Source organism: Pinus tabuliformis, chromosome 1_2 (assembly GCF_031772625.1).
Source record: "Pinus tabuliformis cultivar Carrire ecotype Pingquan chromosome 1_2, CPIR1, whole genome shotgun sequence".
Classification (NCBI taxonomy): domain Eukaryota; kingdom Viridiplantae; phylum Streptophyta; class Pinopsida; order Pinales; family Pinaceae; genus Pinus; species Pinus tabuliformis.
The window spans coordinates 1,031,002,600-1,031,024,927 of record NC_142298.1 but is presented as its reverse complement, the minus strand read 5'-3'; the positions used below and the strand labels follow the sequence as shown (position 1 = coordinate 1,031,024,927).

General features: G+C 35.0%; 1 pseudogene; it reads left to right on the top strand.

Annotated features, from left to right (window-relative positions):
- The first annotated feature begins 2,027 nt into the window (after positions 1 to 2,027).
- Positions 2,028 to 6,491, top strand: LOC149209638 (serine carboxypeptidase-like 32; annotated as a pseudogene).
- The last annotated feature ends 15,837 nt before the right edge of the window (positions 6,492 to 22,328 follow it).

Below are 22,328 nucleotides of genomic sequence, written 5' to 3'. Positions count from 1 at the left end.
GCCCAATTCACGGAAGAAAACTCTCAGACAGCCTCTCAGGATGACAATTCCAACTTGCAGCAAGAGAACGCTCCTAGATATAGTAATTGCAGAGATACAGGCAAGAATGGGATGGACGAGAGCCTCTTCACCTTGCATGGACAGAATTTGGGTGGCAATCAGCATGGCGGAGGAGGCAGCTCTGCTGCCACGCACCCCTCTGGTGGTTCGAGTCAGGACGGGTTTGCTCTGCAGGTTGCTTCTGGCGACGGGGGAGAGCCTCACGGCGATGGTGGAGAGCCACACGGCAACATTTCCAGGGACAAGGCGGATGAGTGGGCATGCCCAATCATTGAGGAACCCATCCCGGATGACTTCATCTAGGCTGACGTGGCTTCTAGGTGGCTGGAAGTGGTAGCCAGAGATATGAACGAGGTTGTCAGGGGTTCGGACGTAGCTGCTTGGTGTTAGGATGTGGTTGAACGTGGCTGCCCAAGTGTTTTCTATCTGGGTTTTTTTTGTTTTTGCTAGTTTTGCATGGAATCTGGTTTCCTAGCTGGACTATTTGTTAGGGCATCATCTTACTGTTTCTTTGTGGGTTCTGGACTCAAGAATTGATATCATTTTTGGTTTTTATGCTCTCAGTGGACTGGTTTCCCCAATGTTGGGGCAGTCCAGATTTTGCTGACACTCTACGTTAAACTTGGTCGAGACTTAGTCCTCTCTATATTTTTCTGTACATATTAATAGATTACTTTTACTTAGAAAAAAAAAGATATGTACCATATGTAAAATTATCAAATTGATATACACTAGTAAAAAAACAAGGCGATACTGGGGCCAAATCTACTTTTGGCTCTTTAATCAATGAAATGAGTAATATCATGTTCAATCTGATAGCCAATCATAATGAACATAAATAAATAAAAATATTATCAAAAAATACAAAATTTGAATGTACAAAATTAAACTATGTAAATTTTTTTGGTGAAACCCAAACTAATATGAATTTAACCAAAAATCCAATACAATATCCACTCGTGACAAAAATAATAATATATAAAATTTAATATTAATCCACACTCAAAGAAAATAAAATTCACTTTTAAATTTTCAATTCCAATTTCTCTTAATATTAATCCACACAAAAAAAATATTCACTTTCAAAATTTCAATTCCAATTTCTCATATATTCTATATTTTGTATTCAACTGAACATTAATTCTATTAAAAGATAGTAATGGTCGACTGCTGTAGGTAATAAATGACACTCTACCACTGTACCTCCATGGCAATCAAATCGATATCATCTTTAACCAATATCTGAGCATTCTGACACGTAATAAGCTCATCCTCATTTAATGAGGAAAAGCATTTGCAGTTTATCTTCTCAAAGTCATAGCCCCAAAATATAATATGTCCAAATTAGGTAACATAACTCACTGATAGAAAGAAGTCCAATACAGCTAACAAAGGCATGTCAATGACAAATCATGATGCATTAATAACAATCCATAAAATTAAGGAGTCGTTTAACTGGCGGAAGAATTGTACACATGGTCAAAAGTCAAAAGTGATTGGAATCTGGGTAAAAAAATTTCAAATAATTTTGTAGAGGTAGTATTTGAATCATGTTTTTGATGGTGGAAATAGATTCAGCGCCATCAAAAACATCTAAAACACCTTAAATTTTGAAATTTAACAACTATAACTTGGATTTACAAAAATCCTTACCAGATTTTCTCTAAATATAATCGGAATTTCCATAACTTTGTTTTTGATGGTGGAAATAGATTCAGCGCCATCAAAAACATCTAAAACACCTTAAATTTTGAAATTTAACAACTATAACTTGGATTTACAAAAATCCTTACCAGATTTTCTTTAAATATAATGAGAATTTCCATAACTTTATGAGCAACTCCTCCCACTCGTTAGACTACACGTAAACTTAATAACTTGGCTATGGTACACATACCTAAGAGTTTACAGAGGTTCCTTTCTCCATTGATTTCTACCAAAAAAAATTCCAATGCCACCAACTTGCAATGAATTCTCCACATTCGGGAAAACCGATTGGTGTGTCGCAGTTGCTTGATGAATTGTGGCTATGGTACACATACCTAAGAGTTTACAGAGGTTCCTTTCTCCATTGATTTCTACCCAAAAAAAAATTCCAATGCCACCAAGTTGCAATGAATTCTCCACATTCAGGAAAACCGATTGGTGTGTCGCAGTTGCTTGATGAATTGATTTAGAGCCAAACTTTACGGGTCTGTCTCCTAACATTAAGCCCATTCGTCGGCATCGGGTCAGGCCTAGATTATTGCTATATATAACGAGTTCCCGATGTTTGAGAAATATGTAAAATGATAGCAAAGTTCTGAAGCTGATTGACACACAGCTGAGGAAATGTATTGCAGACAAACTTGGTGGATAGTTCTCGGGTTTCTTCTTATTTCTCTGGGTAGCAATCGGGGCGAAGCCAATTTAGAGACGGGGATGAAGCAAGAGAATTGGATAAGGTGAGCCATTTGCTTGGGCAGCCGAATGTTGGATTCAGCCATTATGCTGGCCATGTGACTGTGAATGAAAATCTGGGAAGATCTCTCTTTTATTGGTTCTTTGAAGCTTCTTCTCAGAAACAGCAGAAGCCTCTGGTTCTAAGGCTTAATGGAGGTACTCATCAATCTCTTCTTAGCCAATATTGTATCATATTGCATTCAATATGCATTTCTAAAATACTATCCAACCAACCCATCTATTCAAATGCACCTCCTTGTATGTTGATTTCTCATAATGATATATACACTTTATATATGTTTCGAATAATTGTCATTTTCAATTTATTGAGAATCAATTAAGTAGACTAACTGTCAATCTGGGAATGAATCAACTAAGTCTACTAATTGCCATTTTCGGAATTTGGATTAGTTGTCTATTCAAAACAACATAATCGTAAAGGTTTGAAAGTTTACTGCAAATTTTGATATAACTAAACTTCAATAAGAGGTTTTGGTGCAGCTAAAACTTCAATAAGTTTACCATTCAACTTGGAAAAATTTATAATAGACTTATGCTAATGTAAAACAATCTTACAATCTTCACTTCTAATGAAATCATATGTTTCTGTTTTTTTTCTTCTAAAAACTAAAACTTCAATAACATTTTCTAGAATCAGCTGGTATTGTTTTATATTAATGTTGGATTCTCAGGTCCTGGGTGTCCTTCTGTGGGATATGGGGCAACGCAGGAAATAGTACCTTTCCTTGTAGACTTTACTGGCGCCAAGCTTGCCTTAAGTAAATATTCCTGGAACACGGGTATGCTTTTCTCTGTTTTTCTTTGCTGCCATTTCAATTGTTTTTCTGTTACAACTCCCACCCTTGTTGGAATATTTATGTAAAACCTAAAAATTGCATGCAGAGGCCAACCTGTTGGAGTTGTATTTTCTTATTCCAACACGTCATCAGATTATGACAATCTTGGGGATAACACGACTGGTAATTTCTTTTTCTAATTTCGAGGTTTGACATTGATTTGAATCCAGATGATAAAATTGCTTTGAACATGATTACAGCTGCGGACACATTTGTTTTTCTTCAGAAGTGGTTTTCAAGGTTCCCCGAATACAGAGCACAGGACTTCTACATAGCAGGAGAGAGCTATGGAGGCGAGTAAATTTGGCAAGATTTAAATTCACACTGTATCTATATAAGACTACATGTATCTAATTACTATCTCACTTTAATTTGGAGCAGGAAAATACGTGCCAGAACTTGCAGAGGTCATTTATGATTTCAACATCATTACTTCTGATCGGGGTCGCCATGTCAACCTCAAAGGCTTCATGGTAAAATAGTCATAGTCAATGGTTGCAGTTTTCAAATTTTCAAACAGTAATGTATGTTTGGGCTTCTCTGTTTGTGTAGCAGTGTGCTGTTTGTAGGCAAGATGAAATGGAGTTGTTTTTAAGCCAGATATTTTTTTTTGGAGTTGTTGAGGATTTATGATTTTAATCTGTGAAAAAAAATGTGGTCAGATCTTGATTTGTGTTGTTTAAAGCTGTTTTTTTTTGCTTACATATGATTTGATTTATGTTGTTTAAACAGGTATTTTGACTACATATATAGATTCAACATCCTTAAAAAACTTTTCAGACACTTTGATTGTGCAAAATTTACCCATGTCAATGAATCCCTATAAAATTCTACACAAATCAAATTTGTGATTTCCATGAATCCCTATAAAATTCTAAAAAATTAAATAAAAAATTAAATTAAAAAACTTTTCAAAATATCAAACTTAAAAACAACTCAAATAAAATAAATTAATTAAAATCGATCAGGTGTCCTGCCCACTGGCACCTTTATTTCCTTTTTCCAGCTACCCAGAACCGGCAGTGGGCTAAAAGTGGTTCAAAATGCACCATTTTGAAACTTGTGGTTTTCCTCATGGTCCCTTTTACATTAAGGTTCTTCTCGTCGTTCCACAATGCAGCAGAAAATTTTGACCATGTTTGAATTGATTCAGAGTCTCAAAAAATCTGAAATGTATTGGATTTCATGAATAAGATAGTTTTGTGAAAACACTATTTGTTTGACTTGAATTTAATGTGGTTATAGATTTTGGAATATTTCAGAGATTTGATGGAAAATATTTAAGAAATTTGATAGAGAAGAACAAAAATGAGTTTCCTTTTTGTTCATTAGATTTCTAAATTATTGCTACCATCTAAACTCAACAATTCCAATAATGAATGCTCACACTACAATGATAAGATCTAAACTCAACAATTCCAATAATGAATGTTCATACTATAATGATAAGATTTAGGATTAGACTGGACAATGTGGAACCATGAATTGGGCCAGTTGGCCCAGTGATTTATGGTTTTACCTTGAGTCTGTAAATAAATTTAACTTTCTGTCCAAGGTTTTTTCCTTTTTTATTTCTTCAGTCTGTGATAAAAAGACTCTACTTTCTTGGTTTTTTTCTCAGTTTTTAAAATTAATTCTTTTGTGAAGGACCTTTGAATTTTTCAGGTGGGCAACCCAGAGACACATGATGGCTATGACTGGCAAGGTAACATGATTTACGCGCGGAGTCATGGAATCATATCAGACGAGACTCACCATATCATCGCATCCAACTGCGATTTCTTCAGTGGCAGACCATGGAGCAACCTCAAATGTAAAACAGCGGTAGACGAAACGTTGAAGCAATTAAAAGAGATTGATATGTATAGTCTATACACACCCAAGTGCTTGGCAAATGTCACAATTGGGCAAAAGGTTACACCAAATTTTGTAAGTAATAACATCAGTGTTATCAGTCATCTTTAGGATTGAGATCAATGTATTATGAATTTTTTTTTGCTTCTTTTTTGTTGTTGCTTATTGATTTCAGATTTCTGTGATTTATAGGATTAATTATGTTATTGATTGTAATTAATATTAATATAGATTTATTTTAAATATTGATGTAATATGGGGATCCAATTTTTTAAAGTGTAAATTTTTTATGAGTTGATATTATTTAAATATTTTATTGTTTATTTGTTTGTCTTTTTTTATTGTTAATATAATAAAATTTCAATTTTGATGATGGACAGACATACTTACATATTATAATGGACTCCTCTAGATTTAATAAATATTTTATTTGATTTTTTACACTCAAACAAAATATTTTATTTTTTAATTAATCATCTAACCTTTAATATAAATATATTTTGTTTAATTTTTATTTTATTTTATTTTTGCATCGAGAAGAAAATTAATGGCAGGATCATATGATCCCTGTCTTGATAACTATGTAATCGTTGATTATAACAAACCGGATGTTCAAAGAGCACTGCATGCCACAATTGCCGGAGATCTCACAAAATGGTTCCCATGCAAGTAAGAGATAACTAAGCTCAGTGATTGATATGTTACAGTTGGATAATGGAAATGGTTAATGACACTTGAAATTCTGCAGTAATACCATCTTTAACAACTGGAAGGATGCCTTATTCTCTGTGCTGCCCATATACCAAAAACTCATAAGAGCAGGCCTTCGTATATGGGTATACAGGTATAAACATATCGCTTACATGAGTTTGACTGGAGTTGCAAAATAAAATGTTGAATATATGATATGAATTTCTGTAAATGTGAAATGATGCAGTGGGGATACAGATGCCCGGGTCTCAGTTTTATCAACCAAATATTGTATAAATGCACTTGGACTTCCTGCCAAAAGGTCTTGGCAACCTTGGTATCATGAACAACAGGTAAGAATCTGCTGCAATGCATTTCAATGATTTTTGTTTATCATGAAATTTCTCAGGAAGCATATGAGTGTGGGAATATTGTATTAATTTATGTAGGTGGCTGGATGGACTCAAGACTATGAGGGCCTGAAATTTTTATGGTGCTGGGCATGCTGTACCCATTTTCGGTCGCAAGCGCGCTCTTCTATTTTTCAAATCATATCTTTCGGGCACATCTCTACGCAATAAAAAATAAAAGTAGTGCACTGATGGAATCATTGCAAATAGTGTTGCTGGAACCACGGGTCGATAGTTTTCTTAAGAATAAAATTAGTATAGATTTATTTTAAATATAGATTTAATATGAGTTTGGAGAGATTCGTCTAAATTTTTTTGTAAGTAAATATTACTTAAAAAAATTGTAAAAGACTTTTATACATCATGTTAATCTGTAAATAAACTTCTCTGTTTAATTACAAATTTAATGATTTATTTACTCTCTGTTATTTTAAATATCCATAAAAAAAATACCAATTTAAAATATATAGATATATATTTTAAAATAAAGTTATAATTTAATTAATTTTTATAATTTGATTTTTCAATTTTGGCAATGTGAAATGTATAATGAGATAGGTGTTCTCACCCCATTTATATTTCTCAACTATTTAATTTATATTACTTTCCTAGTTCTAAACATTCATAAAGTATGTAATATTCTGATTTTTCTTTGTTTTGCTATTTTTTAAAAACATTTTGTCAATTTTATTACAGATTTGCTAAATTTGCAAATTTAAGGTGTGTAGTTTATATAATTGGAATATTTGGAAAGTTTTAAAAAAAGTTAAATTCATTTATGTATTTAAAAATATATTTTGAAAAAATTAAAAATCACATTAATTAAATATTATAGGTTACCATAAAAACTAACCTATAAAACAATTGAACTACCATTAATAAAAAAAAATAAAAATGAAAATTTAGAATTTTCTTTGAATAAATAAATTTAAAATTTGGTTTTTTGCATTTTTTAAAAGTATCTATGATCATAATGGTCTTTTTTATTTAAAAAAAAAATGTTTTAAAATGCTTATTTTTTTCCATAAATTTTTTAATAATAAAATTAAAATGAAAAAAATTGATAATGAAATCATGGAAAAAGAATGAATCATGACCATATTCATCAATTCTTTGTAGAAGTGAAAAGTTGTAAAAACAAAGGAGCAAGTACAATATATGCTAGTGGTTCTATTTTTTTATTTTACAAGATGAAATTGAATCAAATATAAATGGGATTAGATTAAGTCAAAACATTTCTATGCACATGTTCTTTTTATCAAAATTACTCTTTTAAAATCAAATCAAACTTCAGGTGGAATCAATTCTAACTTATCTGAGTAAATCAAAATTGAATTTATTACATAAAGAATTAAAAATTATTTTATTAAAACATAATTTAAATTTAATCTATAACAGCAAGAATTAAAAAATATTCTTCTTGAATTGAATTGAAAAATCTATTCTAATGTCATAATTGAAATTCTAATTCTACTGGCAAGAAATTGAAATTCTATTCTACTCAATAGAAAAATAAATCTAAATTGAACTACTTCAGCGAAATAACAAGCTAAGATGTAACTAAGAACAACTACTAATGTCCGTAGTTATGATTCAAAATTGTTGTGTCCATTACTCATGAAATCAAAATAAAAATAACTGAATGAACCAACCTGTGAGAAGGAAATTTTTTTGTTTTTCAATGAGCGTCCGACCTATTCAAAACACTGAAGATTTCAAAACACTAACAAAACATTAATTGCGATGGAGAAGAATAGAGTATTTGTATCAAATGCGGAAGTCTTCAACAAAAAATGATTGCAAATTTAACAAGAGTAAAAATTTATATTACTTTGCCTTAGAGCTTTTTATAATCCTCTATTAAACCACTGTCTTAAGAGTCATAAGCCGAGAGACAAGTTTCCACTTTTTGACAACTAAGAAATGAAATCGAAATTGGAGTGTTTTTTCTCAGGATTTTCTACTGAAAGAGAAAATCATAAGAAGATTTTGATTTGACATATTAGCTCCAAATTCTTCTTGTCCAATTCCACGCTTGCTTGATAACGCCATGAACTACCTTCAAATCTTGTGCATCATTGGAGTGTTATAACTAGAGTTGTCTTCTGGTTTGACCATCAGATCTCTTGAATCGGGTGACTTGCGAGATCACTATGATAGGTGGATATCCATTTTTCGATCATTTTCCATCTACCCACGTCCATTATTCCTTCTCCAATGTGACGAAACCTGTCTAACCATGGATGTAGACGCAGAATATTTGGTTAGTTGCAGAATGAGTGCAATTCAGTGGGTATAGAAACGTTTTGATTAAATTTCATAAAGAAACAATAGATTATAAACCATGAATGATTGATACCTTTTATGATGTTTGAGCATAACTAAGGTGACCTTTCAATCTTTGAAATGTAGCAAACTATCATGAAAAGGATGAAAGTGAAAATAAAAAGGGTTGTAAAAAAAAAAAAGACAATTTTGGACTTCAACATTCACCCACATCGAGGGTTTTGCATGTCTTCATGCCTCAAAATTTGGATCAAATGAATCCACATAATCATAAATTTGTTGTTGGATTAGGTTGATTTCGGGTGTCTTCCTAGTTGGATTTGGAGTCTGATAAAGCGGTGATGTTGTGGCTTATTTACTCACGTTATGATCTTCCTCCTCGAGGTCAACTATCTCTAGTGATTGTACACCTAAGTGCTTAGAAATGTGTTTTCTCCTTCTCAATTCCACTTTTGACTTTTCTTTCATTTGGACGCTTTTTCTTTGCTTGTTTTTCTCTGTTCCTTACCCTCTAGTTCTACTTCTTTTTCTTCATACTGCTTAGCACTTGTGCTAGATTTGTTCCTTCTAACATCCTTTTCATTTTTTTGTCTAATATTTTCTAATAATTGACAAAGAGGAGTATCATCTGCTGGTACCTCCAATGAGATTAACATTTGTTTTGCCTCATCAACAGTCAAGCCCTCTTCTTCATTAATGGGTTCACGGTTAGGGTTTGAGGCTATTTTGGGCCGACTTCTCTAGTTTTCATAACAATTTCTTCTTCTTGTACATCTATAGAATTATTTCGAACCAAAAAGCTTTTCCAATTGTCTCCCTTGGCTCTCAACTACAGTGCTTCAATGATAATTTTAATTAATCCATGGTGATAGAGGGAGTTGTCGAGGGTTTTCGACTCTCATTATACACTAGAGGCTATTTTATTGATACTATAGAGTAGGAAGTATGGTAAATATAATTCATTTATGTCAATGAAATGCACTAAGAGATGAACATGGTAGAAAAACATGGTGCCATATCTCCCTTCACAAGTTAAATTTTTTTGAATGACTAGCAAAAAATTCCTCCGCTTAGTTTTCAATGCAGTCATTGGTATCCCCTTTTTGAAAATGGAAGTATCCATACCCGGGCCTTGGAGGAAGACTATCCACTCTTTTTCCTTAATTTTCCTATTTTTAAACAAACCTTCTCCGTTCCTGGGTAATTTTGTTGCTTCCACTATGGAATATGTAAGTATGAGATTAATGTCGTCAATTTATGCCTCTACTCCATCAAACACCTATGTAAAATATTTTTGAACTTCTATCTCCTTCCCATCGAATTTCTCAAAGAAACTGAGCCAACGCACTTGCTGCAGCTGATCCCTGACTCGAGGATATTCCTAAATGAATTTCACTCCATTGGGCTATGTTCTGACAAGTACACCCATAGTGTAGGAGGAGTTTTGATCCTGGATTGTCTCTCTTTGACGTGGCTGTAGAATTTGAAATCAACTACAAAATTTAAAGTTGGGTACAAAATATCATTGATTCAGTAGCTGTTATTTCTTTTAAGAATTTTGTTGTTGTTATTGGAATGGAATCTTATTATTGCTTCACCTTGAAGAAAACTAGGCCTCAAGGGTATTTCTTTAGACCAGAAAAGTTATTAGAAAAAGAGGGATAGCAAGAAAATGGGAAAGAAAAAAGGGTTGTGAAAATCTAAACCACCAAGAGTTCTTGGTTTTCAATTAATATTTTCTGTATAGACATGCCAACAATGTTTGTTTTCATATCTATACTTATTATTCTATATTTTCCTTATGTTTCTTTTCTTTTTTTTCATAATTTGAGAAAAAAATTACAAGTGGGTTGGAGGATGACGAGTAGAATCTCTTTTTTCAACCAAATTGAAATCAAAATTATTTTGCAAATCTTTGACAAATTCTTCTCTTGTTAATGATTTATGATATAACCTTAATCTATGATCATTAACAAGGAAGATAATTTTTTCTTCATCAATGGTTTTGATTCTAACTGCTCCATTGTCAAAGGTAGTATCTATTTGTAAGGACCAAGTGAGTGAATTTGAAACTTTCCTTAAAAATATTTGAATTTAGAGTAAAAAAGAAGGTTCCAATCACCTGGCTTAAACCTTTTAGCTTTGATGAATCTGTCATGCCATCTTGATCTTTGCTACTGAACTATGTTGCTTCTATGGATATCATCTTATTGAATCTTAGCTAGCTCATTCAATTGTGCTAACTTTTTTTTTTTTACCTTGAGATAGATCAAGTTGCAATTTTGTTGTTGTTCTAAACGTTTCCACTTGGAACTCGATTGGAAGAAAAACTTGTTTCCCATAGACAAGCTCATATGGAGTATTTCGAGTTTTATTTATCCATGTGGTACAATATGCCCATGATGCCTCTAGAAGCCTTTATGTTCAATCTCTTATATGAAAATGCATAGTCTTGGTTATAATTGCTTCAAGTACCTTATTAGTGGATTCCATTTTCCCATTGGCTTGTGGATGATATGGAATATACTTCCGATGTTTGATTTTGTATTGCTCCATTATTTTCTGCATCAACTTGGATGTGAATTGAGTACCTTGATATGTCACAATTTCTCTTGGGACACCAAAACGAGTAAAAATATCCTAAAAAAGAACTGTAATTACAACATTTTCAGTTACAAAGGGAAATGGTTTAGCTTTTACCCATTTTGTAACATAATATGTACAAACAAGTATATACTTTTTCTGTTTAGATGGAGGATTGATTGAACGAACGAAATCTATAGCCCATTTTTTAAAAGGATCTACAAGTACCTATGGTTGTAGAGGCATCTCGTCTGATGGAATTGGCTTTCCCATTATTTGGCATTTATCACATCTCTTGACATATTCCTTGGCATATTTAAAAACGGAAGGCCAATAATATCCCAAAAGGACTTTATAAGTCAACAAAGTGTCCTACACATGGTTCATCATGACAATCTTTAAATATTTCTATTACTTCATCTTCTTGAACACATCTTCAGATGATTAAGTCAAGTCTAGTTTTGTATAATTCTCCATCTATCCAAGAATAAGGTGCACTTGATTCGATAACTTTCTGCTTCTCTTTGGCTGACAACTATGGAGGTAACTTTCTTGTGGAAAAATAGTTAGCAATATCTGCAAACCAAGGAGTTTTTATAGATATTACAAAAATATACTTGTAAGGAAAATTATCTTTTATAGGAACATCATGTAGAAATTCCCATTGTAGATTAACAGATTATGTAATATACTAAAACAAAATACAAGATCTACTTCTACAACAAACTTGTGGAAGCTTAATCGAACATGAGCAAGATCAAATAGAACACATATAACTGAGAATGAGAAATCATACACACATGAACACAGAAGAATACTCTAGGGAAAGCCTCAGCTAAAAACCCTGCTATCTGTATTATCATACAAGTGGAAATATGTTCAGATTACAAAAAGAATCAACTCACAAGCTATCTTGCTCTCTCTGCAATCAAACAACACTGCTCATAGACAGTCAAAGGCTCTCACAACTTTCTCCTCTGCCCTCCAAGTCTCCTATTTCCTTGCAAATTTTTTCCTGGGGTCTAGTATTTCCACTTGTGTGAATTCCCACCTTACACTACTCACTTGGCTCAGAAATAATTGCACAAACCTGAAGGAGATAATTCATTTTGCATGGATGAGTTTCCTATATAGGAAAAATCCTCCAACTGATAGTACACTATGTTGGAAATAATACTGAGAGGGGGGGTGAATCAGTATTAGCAAGTCAATAATTTTTCATTTCCATAATCAGATTCATATACGCTACCTCAGTTAATTAAACTTGTGTGTATACGCAACTGTGGTTAAGGAAACTAGCGTTAATTTAATATTCAGTTAATTCTTCATATGTTGATCTTTAATCAACGCATCAGAACCATATAAACAGTAACCAAGTGTAGTAAAACTAGAACAGACAATCACACACAAAAACACAAGATATAAGGTGGAAACCCAATGTGGGTGAAAACCACCTACTACAATCGTCTCTATCTTCTTTTAAATTAGAAACTTCTTTTTACAATTTTTGTACTGGTGCAGTCTTATACCAGTACGTAGGCCTCTACCTGCAGAAGGCTACAACCTTCTCTCGTTCTCTAGCTTCTACTGGAAGGGAGCTACAACCCCCTAGCTTTTGTACTAGCTGATGTATTTACTCATACGTAGGTGCCGACCTACAGAAGGCTACAACCTTTTGTTTTCTTCCAGGGACCACGTTTCATGAATTTTCAGACTGGATCCATCAATAACATCAAAGCACAAAATCAATCATCACTGCAATACAACCATCAACCACATCTGCATCATCAATCTCTGAATCACCCAATACTAAATCACTGAAACCCTGTCATCAAAACACAGTCACCAGAACACAGAACTTTGCAATAACCACTAGACCCAACAACAATATCAAATATTATAATGTATACAGTTCTTTGCTGTGTCAAACCTGCATGCATACGCACTTTTATCAAAAGGAACCCGCGTATACGCAACTTCCGTATGCTGAACCATCGTGTATACGATGCTTTACCAAGGCCAACCTGCGTACAAACCTATAAATGCTAACTTAAAGCATCACAATTATTTCAGACTTCAATCATACCTAGATCATCACATTTACATAGTAAAAACATGCGTCAGTATTCAGATCTAGAATGTTCAAGATCAAACCACATAATGATATTTTACTTCAAGCCTTAAGTTCTTGACCCATCATTAGATCTTCATCAAATGCTAAGGTTCATCCATGATCCAGATCTAGCTATGCACCATAGCCCAATAACCTGTATGCTAGATCTTGCACTTCATCAGATATTCAATACTTGAGTGACTTGGCATAATGATCTTCTCTTCCTTTTATAGTCTTAGGCCTTACTCAATACCATGGACCAAAACCAATTCGAACCAATACTTTGGACCAAACACCTGGAGTCAACACTTTGGACACGATACCTTGGACCAATACCATGGATCAAAATACCATGGACCAAATACCACGGACCAAAACTAAGTTTTCCAACATGTATGTGCCTTTCCTTCCGTGAAAGTGCGTGTGTACGCTATACACGCATTTTGGTCTATGAACCCGCATGTACACGTGGCTTGGTTAATTGGGAACCTGCATATACCTCTTTTTCTTCATTCTATGATTCTGAACTATGATCTATCGTCTGAGTGAGTTGCCATCAAGGACAACACATGTGTCATAGTGCCAAATCTGTGTCATAATGCCAACAATCTCTCCCTTTGGACTTGATGGCAACCCCAAGTCACTCTCCCCCTTTGTCATCAAGGGCAAAGGGTTATGCTCCCCTTGAGTACATGTTGAATTCTCCGATATGTTGAAGTGCGTTGATTGAGCTCCATGCTCGAGTCCATGCTCCCCCTAAATATAAGCAAGGTCTACAAAAAGATGTTCTAAAAGAAGAACATACTCTATACATACATCATAAATGACCTTCCTATCACCAATGATTCATACATACATCCACCTCCCAACCAAGTGGGGATATACCAAGTTTGACTCATCCACCCAACCAAGTGGGGATATACCAATTGTTTATACATGTCAAACAAGAACATTACATCATCCATCCCATGGATAGTGGTGAAACAAATAGGTCATTTCATGACCTTGACATTAAAAGATATACATGACATAGAGACCAAATATCTAAAACAAGACTATGATAGTTATCAGCAACTATCATCAGCAGCATCTGTCAATCACCATCCAGACCAGCAACCATGATCTCCTTTTGAACATGTTCCACTTGAAACAAAAACAACTGTGAATTTGTACCAAGATCTTCTAAGATAATGCCAACAATGCATTATTAGAAGTATATGCTCCCCCTGTGCTAGATGATCACTGCCAGACCCATATCAGACTCCTTTCATCCTGAGTCTGGCCCACTATTTTGCTTCAAACCAACATATACGCGACTATATCCACAACAAACGGCGTATGTACATGGATACACTTCCTGGAAATCGCATATAACCACTTTTCTTTGAAACAGATAAATTTTAACAACAAGATGATGCATCAAGTACTCCTACCTTCTGTCTTAGATATTCAAATGTCTCTCTGGGTAGTGGTTTGGTGAATATATTACCAACCTGTTCTTTGGAGGGAACATACTCTAATTTGACCTTTTGTTCAAGCATTTGTTCTCGTAGAAAATGATATTTGATGGGTATGTGCTTGGTTTTGGAATGCATGACTGGATTCTTTGAAATACTGATTGCACTTGTGTTATCACATATAATGGAGATGGGTGGATTACATGTGATCTGAATGTCTTGCAATGTTTGCATCATCCAAAGGAGTTGTGTGCAGCAAGATGCAATGGCCACATATTCTGCTGCAGTTGTAGATAATGCAATTGAACTTTGTTTCTTGCTAAACCAAGACACTAATCTAGAACCCATATAGAATGCACGACCACTAGTGCTTTTTCTGTCATCAACGCTTCCTACCCAATCTGCATCTGTATATGCATGAAGTGTAAGATTTGTATCTTTAGGATACCATAAACCAAAATTCTATGTTCCTTGAAGATATTTGAAAATCCTTTTGACTGCCTGAAGGTGTGATTCTTTTGGATTGGCTTGGAATTTTTCAACTGTTCCCACTGCATGCATGATGTCTGGTCGGGTACCTGTTAGATAAAGCACACTGCCAATCATGGATCTGTAGGTTGGTTGATGTATAGTTGCTGATTCATCATTTGAGCTGAGACTGCATCATGTTACCATAGGGGTGCATACTAGTTTAGAATCTTCCATGCCGTATTTTTTCAAGATCTGCTTGAGATACTTGGTTTGTGATAGAAAAATACCATCTTTCTTTTGTTGAACTTGTAGACCAAGAAAATATGTGAGCTCACCAAGTAGGGACATTTCAAATTCTTGCGGCATTACCAAAGCAAAGTTTTGACTCATGGCTTTTTCATTGCTACCAAAAATGATATCATCAACATACACAACAAGTATTAGCAATTTGTTATTGTCAATCTTTGTATATAGATTGCTATCAGCGGACCCTTTTGAAAAACCTTGTTGATGGAGATATTTGTCAAGTCGGTAATATCAAGCCCTTAGAGCTTGTTTTAGACCAAAGAGAGCTTTTCTAAGTCTGCATACAAGTTTTGCATCATTTCCAAGAATGAACCCGTCTAGTTGCTCAATATAGACTTCTTCTTCTAAGTCTCCATTAATAAAGGCAAATTTTACATCCATTTGGTATACTTTGAATTTTTGAAAGCTAGAAAGAGCAAGGAACATTCTTATAGCTTCAAGTCTAGCAACAAGTGCAAAAGTTTCTTCAAAATCTATACCTTCTTGTTGAGCATATCCTTTACAAACAAGTCTGGGCTTGTTTCTAATAACTTCTCCATTTTCATTCAGCTTGTTTTTGAATATCCATTTAGTTCCTATGATATTCTTATCATGAGGTCTAGGAACTAATTCCCAAGTATTATTCTTTTCAATTTGCTCAATTTCTTCATTCATGGCTTTGACCCAACATTCATCTTTACATGCTTCACTTACATTTTGAGGTTCCGTGGAGGATAGTAATGCTAGATAGCTTGAAGCTTTTGAAATAGTTCTTCTTGTCCACACACCTGCCTCTTTCTGTCCCAAAATTTGAGTCTTTGGATGATTTTTCTGAACATACCTGGACGGAGTCTTTTCTTCTACCGTTATCTCTTCTTCTGGTGCTTCATTGGTTTCTTCTTCAGAATTAGTCTGACTTGATGTGGAAGGATAGTCCTCATCTTTTTCATGCTCTTCGGTTTTTATTTGCCTTGGATTTTTGCATGTTTCATCAACCACAATATCAATACTTTCAATAATTTTCCCAAGTCTTTTATTATAACATTTATATCCTTTACTTCGGGAAGAGTAACCAAGGAGAATATCTTCATCTGCTTTGGGTTCAAACTTAACAAGTTTTTCATCAGTCCTTTTGATGTAACATTTTCTTCCAAAAACTTTGAAATATTTTACAGTAGGAGTCTTACCATACCAAAGTTCATGAGGAGTTTGAGTGCTGTTTACCCAAACATTTGTTTTGTTGAGAATAGTGACGGCAGCGAATGCAACTTCACCCCAGAAGGTTGCAGGAGTTCCAGACTCATCTAACATAGCACGAGCCATTTGTTGAACAGTTATGTTCATCCTTTCTACCACTCCATTTTGTTGAGGAGTCCTTGTAGTGGATAATTCCCTTTTTATTCCATGTTCTTCAAAAAAGTCAAAGAATTCATCCGAGGTAAATTCCCCTCGATCAGATCTAAGGCATTTGATTTTACGATCTAATTCATTCTCAACCAAAGCTTTGAAGGCTTTGAAGTTTTCAAATGCTTCATCTTTATGCTTTAGAATTTTTATCCAACACATTCTGGAAAACTCATCAATGAACAATATAAAGTATTCTTCTCCACAAGGTGAATTTTTCCTTGATGGACCACATAAATCAGTATGAACAAGTTCAAGAGGTTTACTAGCTGATCCTTCCTTTTCAGGGAAATGCGGCCTGGTTTGCTTAACAAATTGACATGATTTGCATATTGTATTTTCTAGAATGCTGATATCAGGAAGATCACGAACAACCTGGAATTTGCATGCTTTCCTTATTTCAGAGAAGCTTAGATGCCCCTATCTTCTGTGCTGTAGCCAGTGTTCATCATTTTTGCTTAGGTAGCACTGTTGTTGTCCTTCCTTGAGTATGTATAAGTTATTTGGGGTTCTTATATTTTTGATAACGGTTTCACTTGTATCAAGCTCATGAACAACACATCCATTTGATTGAAATACTACTTCACTTTCTTGATCACACATTTCACTGACACTCAATAGGTTATGCTTTAGACCATCAACATACATAACATTTCCATCTTTAACCTTCTTTTTAAGAGAACAAAGCCTTTACCTTTTATGACAGCAAGAGTGTCATTTCCAAATGAGACCTTCTTTTCCTTTTCTAAGGCATTATATGACTGAAGTTTTTCTTTGTCACATGTCATGTGTTTTGAGCATCCACTGTCGATATACCACTAATTTTCTTGTCCTTTTGCATACAAGGCTATACCACATCTTTCTGGTTGCGGCTCTTTCTTTTTCCATATTTTGGGACTTAATGAAGTTTTCTCCTTCTGAGATGTTTGCCGAAATTTACTCCTGCATTCAGATTCTTCATGACCGAAGTTGTTGCAGAGAGAGCATTTTATTTCATTTTCAAGGAGAGAAAAGTTATTGTAAGTCCGTTTCATGATCCCTGTCACATTCCTTTGATTTCGTGCTTCTCTAGTCATGGTGGTCTTGTAAGAAATACATTGAGCAACTTTGTGTCCAAAGTTATGACATGAAAAACAATGGCCATTGAAGAAGTTCCTGCAATTATCGAATCTACTAACCTGGTGATTGTAGTTTCTAATGATATTCATTCTTGAATTAGATTGAGTATGATTTACCTGAGGTTTGTTGTAGCTTCTGTTCATCCTTGAAGTAAATTGAGCCTGATTTACCTAGTGATCTTCTTTATGCCTTTGCTGACTATTGTCAAACTATTCACTGCTCTTCGCTGCATCAATATAGCTTGTAGTGGAGGTTAACGGCTTCTGTGATTGAGATGCTTCTTTAGTATATCCAAGACCTGTCTTTATCAAAGGAGAATGCCGCACTTTGATAATTTCATTTAATGTTTATGATCCTTTAGCGAATCTAAGATTGAGATCTTTTGTTTTCTCAATATCCTTTCTTAGACCCACAATTTCACATTCCAGTTTTTCATTGTGTTTTTCTCTTTCAGCAAGTTGGAATGTCAAAGTATCTATAATCATATTCTTTTCTTCTAAAAAAATTTTGAGTTTAGAGATTTCTTCGTAAATATCATCTTCATCTAAATCATCCAAGAAATTATCATCTTCAAAAGCCATCAAAAATCTATAGTCATTACTGTTTTAATCTTCATCACTATTAGATAGACCATCGCTATCTTCATGCGTATAGTAGCTTTTCTTACTTACACTTTGTTTTCTATTCCATTTTGCTAATTCTTTACCTTTATCAAGCTTATCTTTATGAGGACATTTGGTAGCATAATGACCGACTCTTCCACAAGCAAAACATTTGAAAGGTAGTTTACCTCTGAATCTTCTGGAACCCCGTTGAAGGTTTTTGACAAAGTTTGCTTCTTCCTCTCCTTCTGAAATATGTCCTGATTCATTGAGTTCTTCTCTTCCTGAAGCTTTAAATGCAGCTTCTCTCATATTTGATGGACCTCCTTTTCTCATTTCGGAAGTAGTTAAGCTTCCGTGCAGCTGTGTCATAGTAATACTCTGGATATCCTTTTCTTCTATGGCAGATACTTTTGATTCAAACTTAGTAGACAAGGATCTTAAAACCTTTTCAACTAAAGTGACTTCTTTTATCTCTTCACCCAAATTCTTCATGCAATTAACAATCTCATCTATACGTAAGAGGTAACTAGCTGTACTTTCATCATTGTGCATTTTGAGAGTTTCATATTGAATTCTGAGAGTTTGCAGTTTTGTACATTTTACTTGAGTGTCTCCTTCATAGCTTAGAACAATATTGTCCCATATTTCTTTGGTGGATTTGAGTTGCATAACTTTGAAAAATTCTAATTGTGATAGACTCGCCAATAATGTATTGACATCCTTGGCATTGGTTTCATATTGCTTTTTACTTGCCGCATCTGTAGGAATTGCCGATGGAAATGTATATCCTCCTTACATGATTTCCCAGACATCTGTTCCAAGGGATTGAAGATAGGTTGTGTTTCTTACCTTCCAATAAACGAATTTGCTCCCATCAAAGATTGGTGGTCTGATGGATCCCTCTTTTTCGTGGTTACTCATGATGATGGATCTTCCTTAAAGTGATCAAGCTTCTTCTGAAGGACTTGCTCCGATACCAATTGTTGGAAATAATACTAAGAGGGGGGGTGAATCAGTATTAGCAAGTCAATAATTTTTCATTTCTATAATTAGATTCATATACGCTACTTCAGTTAATTAAACTTGCATGTATACGCAACTGTGGTTAAGGCAACTAACGTATATCTTCAGACTTAATATTCAGTGAATTCTTCATATGTTGATCTTTAATTAGTGCATCAGAACCATATAAACAGTAACCAGGTGTAGTAAAACCAGAACAGACAATCACATACAAGAACACAAGATATAAGGTGGAAACCCAATGTGCGTGAAAACCACCTGCTGCAATCGTCTCTATCTTCTTTTAAATTAGAAACTTCTTTTTACAATTTTGTACTAGTGCAGTCTTATACCAGTACGAAGGCCTCTACCTGCAGAAGGCTACAACCTTATCTCATTCTCCAGCTTCTACTGGAAGGGAGCTACAACCCCCTAGCTCTTGTACTAGCTGATGTGTTTACTCGTATGTAGGCGCCGACCTATAGAAGGATACAACCTTATTTTCTCTTCCAGGGACCACGTTTCATGAGTTTTCAGATTGGATCCATCAATAACATCAAAGCACAAAATCAATCATCACTGCAATACAACCATCAACCACATCTGCATCATCAATCTCTGAATCACCCAATATCGAATCACTGAAACCCTGTCATCAAAACACAGTCACCAGAACACAGAGCAGAACACAGAACTCTGCAATAACCACTAGACCCAACAACAATATCAAATCTTATAATGTATACGCTTCTTCGTTGTGTCGAACCTGCGTGCATACACACTTTTATCAAAGGGAACCTGCATATATACAACTTCCGTATGCTGAACCAGCGTGTATACGTTGTTTTACCAAGGCCAACCTGCGTACAGATCTATAAATGCTAACTTAAAGCATCACAATTATTTCAGACTTCATTCATACCCAGATCATCACATTTACATAGTAAAAACATGCGTCAGTATTCAGATCTAGAATGTTCAAGATCAAACCACATAATGATACTTTACTTCAAGCCTTAAGATCTTGACCCATCATTAGATCTTCATCAAATGCTAAGGTTCATCCACGATCCAGATCTAGCTATGCACCATAACCCAATAACTTGTATGCTAGATCTTGCACTTCATCAGATATTCAATACTTGAGTGACTTGGCCTAATGATCTTCTCCTCCTTTTATAGTCTTAGGCCTTACTCAATACCATGGACCAAAACTACTTCGAACCAATACCTTGGACCAAATACCTGGGGTCAACACTTCAGACACGATACCTTGGACCAATACCATAGATCAAAATACCATGGACCAAATACCACAGACCAAAACTAAGTCTTCCAACATGCACATGCCTTTCCTTCGTGAAAGTGTGTGTGTATGCTATATGCGCCTTTTGGTCTGTGAACTCACATGTACACGCAGCTTGGTCAATGGGGAACCTGCGTATACCTCTTTTTCTTCATTCTGTGAGTCTGAATTGTGATCTGTCATCTGAGTGAGTTGCCACCAAGGACAACACCTGTGTCATAGTGCCAAATCTGTGTCATAATGCCAACACATTGTCCCTTCCTTTGATCTCAACTGGGTCTCTAACTGAACTGACATGCATGAGTTATTTATGAGAGATTATTCAGTTATCTGGAGAGCAGCAGTTACATGCATGCAAAAATTAAATAACTAAACTCACAATTAATTCCACAAATTGTTGGAGCTAATCTAATTGGACTTAACTCAGATAACTGAGCTAACTAATTACAACTCATCCTTATCTCTTTAACTGATGGATAAATTCCTCAATCAATGGAGAAACTGTTGCATGTCCCCATATAGACTTCATGTTTGATTTTCTACAAATAATTAACTCAAGATGAATTAATTAATTATTTTACAAACAGCTGCCAAGATCAAATTCGAATTTTTACTTCTCTATTTTAGTTCAGGGACTAACTAAAATAGGAAGATATCTAAAATTCTATTTATAGCAATGATATTTTTAGCACTTCCATTTTTCATTCCTTGTTACTATGTCCAACACTGGCACCTGAACTGATATTTATAGCAATGATATTTTTATCATTTCTTGTTGCCATTTTCAACACTCCCTCTCAACAAGAAAGGCATTCAACTTGAACCCGATTCTGAACCTTTGGAATGTTCTGCGTGCAACACTTCTCCCAAGTGTTGTTGCTCCAGCAACTCTAGAAACAAAAAAATCTCCCAACTGACCTCCCTGTTGGGCTAGAAACATCCTCTGATGCAGAAGCTCCCACTGCCGCTAACAAGTTCTCCCTCTCTGACCTCTGAGCTGTTACAACACTCCATGCATCTCGCACCGTTGCACACCTCTCTGTGCCATCCTACACTAGTGCAACACTCCTGTGCCTCTTGCATTGTTGCAACCTGCTAGCTCTACACTGTCTTGGGATTCCTGCACCGTAGCTCTCTCTGCCGCTCCATCCACATCCATCTCTACCCACTCAGCTAGTCCTGCTACTCATCGTCAAGGCTCCCATAGCAAGGTCTAATCAAAGAGGTTGGGTACCTCAATGATCCTGCCCCTATTCCAGCCTTCTGGGGATTGTCACTCCACATCACCCCACCTCATACCTGGAGGTATGGATGCATGTGCTCCCTCTGATCACTTGGCTCGAAATTTCCCCCTATTGGAGGTCTCTACATGAGTGGATGCCTC